Raw genomic sequence first — 6,673 nt, forward strand, 5'->3', positions numbered from 1 at the left:
TAATGATGACACACATACACACTGTAGTGTATAAAGGCACCCTGGTGTAAATACCTGGAACTGACAGAGAGCCAAAAGTAAGGTAGCCAGGCCACACTCAAGAATATAAATGTCAGCGGAGACCAAAAAAGCTCCTAACTTAACTGAAACGGAAGAAATAATGTAATAGTCTCTCCCTGACAGAAGTTCTAAATGTACCTGGAAGGAATGCAGGGATATGTTCATAAAAGCAGCATGTCGCATAGTTGTCTTCTCCAAGAAAAGTTAATACAACCCTCTGTCAGTTGTGCTAACTGAAGTGTTCAGTCCCGGAGCCAAAGCAGAGTAGGTTGAGACTAGACAGGGGAGACAGACTCCTGCAATGACAGGGTTCCTAACCAACTTCCAGGCTGATCCATAACAGAAAAAGGCAAGTGAATGACTAATACATTCATTCAACAAATATTTAGTGAGCTACGCTTGCTCAGTAAATAGGACCTACAAGTAACCAGCACAGGGAAGAATCAGCAAGACACGGTTATGCAGCTTTTAGACAAAGACAAGCCTAGAAAGCAGGCGGTGCTGAGTGGGACTGAGACTTGCCTGGGCACAGGTCTCAGCATCCCAGAAAACCCTACTGACGAGGATCGAGGATCGCAGAGATCCTCAGCACTGCCTTCTCTGTGGGCTATACTGTTACTACATGTCAAAGGGAGCAAAGACGTTAAACCAAAAAACTCATATGAAAGGAAAAAGTAGTAATCATTCCAATGTTAGGCCCAACTAACAAAATGTAAGGAGGAATGGGTTGGTGGCAAACTACAAAGTGACAGGAACCAAAAGGGTAAGACAACCATGGAAGGACCACTGCTACCATGAAAATTATCTATCATGCAGACAAGGGCAGAGTTGCAGTGAGGGTAATTTTAAGGCTTTCTACTGAAAATGCACAGCATAAAACTGCAGTGTCCACCATTTCCTTTCAAGGGGCACACAAAAGAAGCTGAAGAAACTGCTAACTTGACTCCAAATTTACTTTCTCTGAAAGCAACACTTGCAAAGTATTTGTGTCAGATCCCTACTCCACTATGCTCTGGTCCATCTGTTTTCAAATTTTTTACAGTCAATTAAAATTACACGCCTCAGGCTTGGGAGATATCTTAGTCAGCATTACCTCACAAGCAGGAGGACAAGTTTGGTTCCCCAGACCTCACATCAAAAACCGGGATGTTGTGTCCCCTGTGCTGAAACCCCGAGAACCCTGAGATGGGAGGCGGAGACAGGCAGATCCACGGACGCTCACAGGCCAGTTGGCCAGGTCTATCTGGCTGAGGATCAATCAATATTATCTTCTAATCCCACAACATCACACCTGCTCGACTCACACAAATGCACACACATACATTAAAATAAAAAATGAAGACCAGCCAAATTCACTTCATCTACAGAACAACTATTTCCTAGTATACAGGAAGGGGAACCAGCTTGGTGAAGTGCATTTGACATTTAAGTCACCATGACTGCCATGCCCAGTGTCTCCTCAATCAGAGAAATGGCCTTTTTGTTCACTGTCCAGGTAGGCCAATCACCTGGAAAACCAATTTTAACCTGATTCGTGGGAGGAACAGACTGAACAGTGGAGTATGAGACAGTTAACTCAAGTCAGCTCTTTTTTTCGATCACGTGGGCTCTGGGAGTCAAACTCAGGTAGTCAAGCTTGGTGACAAAACTAGTGCTTTACCCAGTGAGCAATCATGCTTGGCACTGTTGTTGCTTTTTAAAGTGAGCCATATCTACTGATATTTTGTGTAACAAAAATGAAAACAGAAAATGTTCCAAGCCCAAAACACATTTAACAAGCTGTCAGAGAAGACACCATCACTCATCACACAGCCCTTGGGGAACTCCAGTGACAGTAAGTGAAATGCACAAAGAGCACCTAGGCTTTGTTCTGAAGGCACTGCTGCTGGCCTTTGGAAGCCTTAAGCTTCTCATCCGAGAGAGAACCTCAATACCATGCTTCTAATACTTCCAATAGGGGAAATAGCAAACAGTTAAGCCTGTCAGATAAGCCTAGGCCCAGAACTTGTGTTTGCAAACAAGGAAAGGCTTGGCATACCAACAGAGAAAATAATGGCACAGGCTGGTAAAAAGATGGGACCTTTTCCAAAGTATTTTAAAAGATGTTTATATGTTTTCTTTACAGTATTTATTTTTTAAAAGTTTGATTTACAACTTTAAACTACTATCTGAACTCTGAATGAACAGTACATATGTCAAGTAAGATTATAAAAAACATCAACTGATGAAAACTGACAATTGGGTTGATGTCCTATGCCACAGCCACCTGTCTAGGATTTCTCATAAATAATCAGTATAACAGGATGCTCTTCCAGTACTGTCTCCAGTATAATAAAATGAACTGAGTCCAAAGAGATCTCCGGCTGTATGGTATAAATTTTGACTGTCCACAATAATTAACAAGAAATAAAAGGGGACTATATATAATCCTGTCAGAAAGTAAAAGTTGGTTGTATGTAGAAGTAGGTAAAGAAGTTTTTATAGAGAGAAAATTAAAATACTAACAGCTGGTTCATCCTAGCCAGAGCTTCTCACTGGCTGTCCTCCTGCATTACTGTAACAACCTTCCAACTTTCCTCTATGGTCAGCTTGAAGTCTCATCCATTCATTAAGACAGTCTCTCTTCTAAGAGCAGAGAGCAGCTGGTGATCAAGACCTTGCCACACATGCTTGTTCCTACAATCCTACCTACATAAAAGGTGATGTCAGAAGACATTTCCTCCTGGGAGTAGTCTCAGAGGCCATTTAAGTTCAGCATTTACTATGGGACAACACATAATCTTTGAAATACACATATTCACTTTATAGATGAAGAAAAGGCTCCAAGGGCTGAAATGGCTCATCCTAGATCAGGACTATGAAACAAAGGTCTAAGGAGCTCTTCACTTCACCCTATACTTATTCACACAGAAGCACACTTTGACACTAAGGTACCTATTTACAGGGTATGCCTAGAGTAGAGACCTAACCAGAGAGAAGTTAAGCAACTTGACCCAAATGTCATGTTTTGCTATGTGACAGCATACTCAACAGTTCCCATCTCAACCAGTGGCTGTGAGGTTTAAATGGGCGGACTGAATTAAACACATTCAACAAGCATTCAATAAAAATTAGCTGTTACCATTAAAGTTCTCTGCATATAAAAAAAAGCACTCAACAAAGAAGACCCAGTAGCAACAACAGAGCTTGCCTGCCAGGTAAATAAAGTGGGGGCAATACTCCAGGGACATTATTCTAATCTCTCCCAGACAGTTTTAGTGCCCAAGAACCCAGCAAACACTGTGGTAGCATCTCTAATGCTAGTGATGTCATGCCCATCTTTTTCAAGAGTGCTTTCCCTAGGGAGATGCAATAACATCTACTCTGGTGGGTTGAATGAGAATGGCCCCCACAGGTTCATATATTTCAATGCCTGGTCTCCTGCTAGTGGAACTGTGTGGGAAGGATTAGCAGAGGCGGCCTTGTTGGAGGAGGTGTACCCACACCATCCCCAGTGACCCAGTTCTCCTCTGTGACTGGATCAAGATATAAGCCCTCTGCACTGTTCCAGTGTCATGCCTGCCTGCTTCTTGCCAGGCTCCCTACCATGATGGTCATGGATTCTAACCTCTAGAACTTTAAGTCCAAATTGAATGCTTTCTTTTATAACTTAGTCATGATATTTTATCACAGCAATAGAAAAGTAACCTAGATATCTTATTCATTTTTTATAAGTACCAAAACAAATCCTCCAAGGTCCAACTTGGGGACTCAATGAGCTTATTGGTACTACTTACCAAGTATGGGTGAGAGCAGTCTCATAGAAGCATGAATAATCCCAAAGCAATTTCACAACTACAGAAGTCTCACCATAACATAGATAACAATTCTCTAGTTTCACAGATGGAGTCCCATGTCCTTCCTCCCTAAATCCCAGTTAACCTTCCATAATCTAGCAGTTTTAGAGATCCTGTGACCACATGCAATCGGGGACAGAATTATATACAGTTAGATAGGAGGTGCACAGAGAGTGGGGGAAGGGACTGAGATTAAGTGAGGGTCCAATGACTCTACCTATATCCCTCTCTGAGGAAACAGCAAGAATCAACAAGCTCAATCTTGAGGCTTTCTACAGCTACTCTAATGAAAAGGATGGCTATATGCCAGAGGATGATGGTTTATGACAAAACCTACATAGAATTCTTCATTTCTGCCTCAGAAACAGTCAGTAGGCTATAATAGAAAATGTGCATCCTGTGCTACATCACCTCTTAACCACATGACATGGTTGTTTTCTGCAGCTCAGTGCTGCAGCTCCCTGCTACACTACTGACTCTAGAAGAGAGCCATGGGGGCTGCTGATCTTGGTTTGCCTGCTGCTCCAAGAGATCATAAACCACATAAGAGTTCATTCCTTGGCCATCCCCCTGAGGGCAGCTGTTGCTGAGCTCTTACTACAGAATGGGTGATTCAGAATCAAAGCTGATGGCTCACAATCCAAATCCTAAGGTTGGAGTTGGAGATGTACTCTAGGTGGTAGAGTATACACCTACCATGCACAAGGCTCTGGGTTGAATCTCCAATATTTCATAAAAACCATGTAGCTGCACACACTTTAATCCCAGATGGAGATGGTAGTAGAAGGATCAAAGCAATCCTTGGCTACAAAGCAAGCGTAAGGGATACAGGAGAACCTTTCTAAGAAAAAGAAAATCACAAGGTGGGGACAGAGTGATGGAAACACCTGCACATTAATAAATAAGTGCCTTATCATCCTATCCTTCCATGTGAGCTGAAAAGCAGTCAAGAAAAGTGCATGTGAAGAGATGGTGGTCTGTAAGTCTCAAGCTCACAGACGCCTCAGTAGGCTGGACACATACTAGAGGGCAACTCTGCATTAGAGAGACACTAAGCCTCTGCCTGTTGTGGAATGAAAGTCAGTTCACCTGTACTCAGCCCCTACCAGGACCCTTGTGAGACTGAGCTGACTTCTTTAAACCGTCATTTCTTCAGCAAGACAATACACATGAAGGCTCTTTGGAATTGAGCTTGTCACATAAAAGTGCTAGAAACCTTTAAAGCAAACAACAATAACAAAGCAAACCACATGCCACAGATAAGGGCAAATAATTCTGTGCCTTGTGGTGAACAAGTAGTTCCGGGTGAGCAAACTCAGGCAGGAGTTTTGAGCAGATCAACAGAAGCAATGAGGGAATCCAGAGCAAGAGGGAGCGAATGTGAACCATAGCGTTCAATATGGTGTAGCTCTTTTCTGCTTGGGAAGTTCCATCTCACTGGTTTTTAGACTTTTAAAAATAGCTTTATTTGTGACAAAAACCATCTCAAGGCTCAAAGGCAAAACCAATCACTTAAAACCCAGAATATACACTGGTAATCAGTAAGGGGTTAAACCAATGAGAGCACTAACTTGAGTCTGGCTCTGTGCCCCTAAGGTCAGGAGGCAGTGGCTGTGAACTCAGGGATGAGGAGCAATCTCAGTGAACTGGAAAACGAGGCAGTTGACCTTATAACCTCTAAAGACTCCCTTTTGCTCTACAACTCCAAGACTGAATTATTTCTCTGGAACTCAGAAGCTCCACCTAACACTGTCTCAGGATACCAGACAGCCTCTCCAGACTCTCCCATCCTGCTCAGGGCTCACAACCTGCAGTATGCATGCATGCATGCGTGTGTGTGTGTGTTTCATTATTCACTTGGATCCTGTCTTTCAACTGTGTGTCAGGCTTTGGTGACAAACAGAGGAATAGTAAAAATCTTCTTAGAATAGTAACTGGATAGAACTAGGAATAAACACTCAATCTGGTGGGTCCCACATGAGAAAAACTTGGAGACATTGCTTAGAGAAAGGAGAGAGCTCTCCCACACAGCTGTGAGGAAGAATGGGTTCGTGAACAGGAAAAGGTTACGTCCCAGGGCATGAAAAGCTACCAGCTCCTGTGAGGCAGAGGGCAGACTAACTGCAACTTAGTGAACAAAGAGTCAAACAAGGTTAGATCCTAGGGAAGTAAGGACAACAACTTTAGAAATAAACACGCATTAATCTACACTGGGTAACAATTTCTGCTGGGTGGAGAGCCCCTCCCCAATGCTACCTTCAGACTAGAAGCATTCTAGAAGAAAGAGTAGAAGTAGAAATTAATGATCTCATTAGTAAGGGTTTCTGGCACATACTCTTGTACCTGATGCATAAAATGCATGTGGCATATATTTAAACTATGAAGTTAAAAACGTTCTTCACATCTACTTTTGCTATGATACCTAGGGCAACAATATGCTATCAGAGTCAAAAGACCTGGTTTGAACCTCAGTTCTACCATCTAAGAGTTGTTCACCTTGGACAGATGAGGCTTCTCTAAATAGCTATTTTCTCCTTATACAATATAAAAGACTGCTGGGTATTAATAGAAAGAACTTAACACAGTATTAAGTTCCAAAAAAAAAAGCTTAATAAAAACTGGCTATTAAGAAATAACAGTTCCGCTGGGTGGTGTTGGCTCACACCTTTAATCCCAGCACTTGGGAGGCAGAGGCAGGGGGATTTCAGTGTGAGTTCCAGGACAGCCAGGGCTACACAGAGAAACCCTGTCTCAAACAAACAAACAAACAAACAAAA

The 6,673-nt window shown here is 42.5% G+C and overlaps 1 protein-coding gene across 15 annotated transcripts in view; it reads right to left on the minus strand.

Annotated features, from left to right (window-relative positions):
• The window catches only part of Asap1 (ArfGAP with SH3 domain, ankyrin repeat and PH domain 1), a 308,734-nt gene that overhangs the window by 211,895 nt on the left and 90,166 nt on the right, over positions 1 to 6,673 (minus strand). The gene's annotated exons all lie outside the window — the stretch shown is intronic.

Source organism: Mastomys coucha, unplaced genomic scaffold (assembly GCF_008632895.1).
Source record: "Mastomys coucha isolate ucsf_1 unplaced genomic scaffold, UCSF_Mcou_1 pScaffold7, whole genome shotgun sequence".
NCBI classification, from domain to species: domain Eukaryota; kingdom Metazoa; phylum Chordata; class Mammalia; order Rodentia; family Muridae; genus Mastomys; species Mastomys coucha.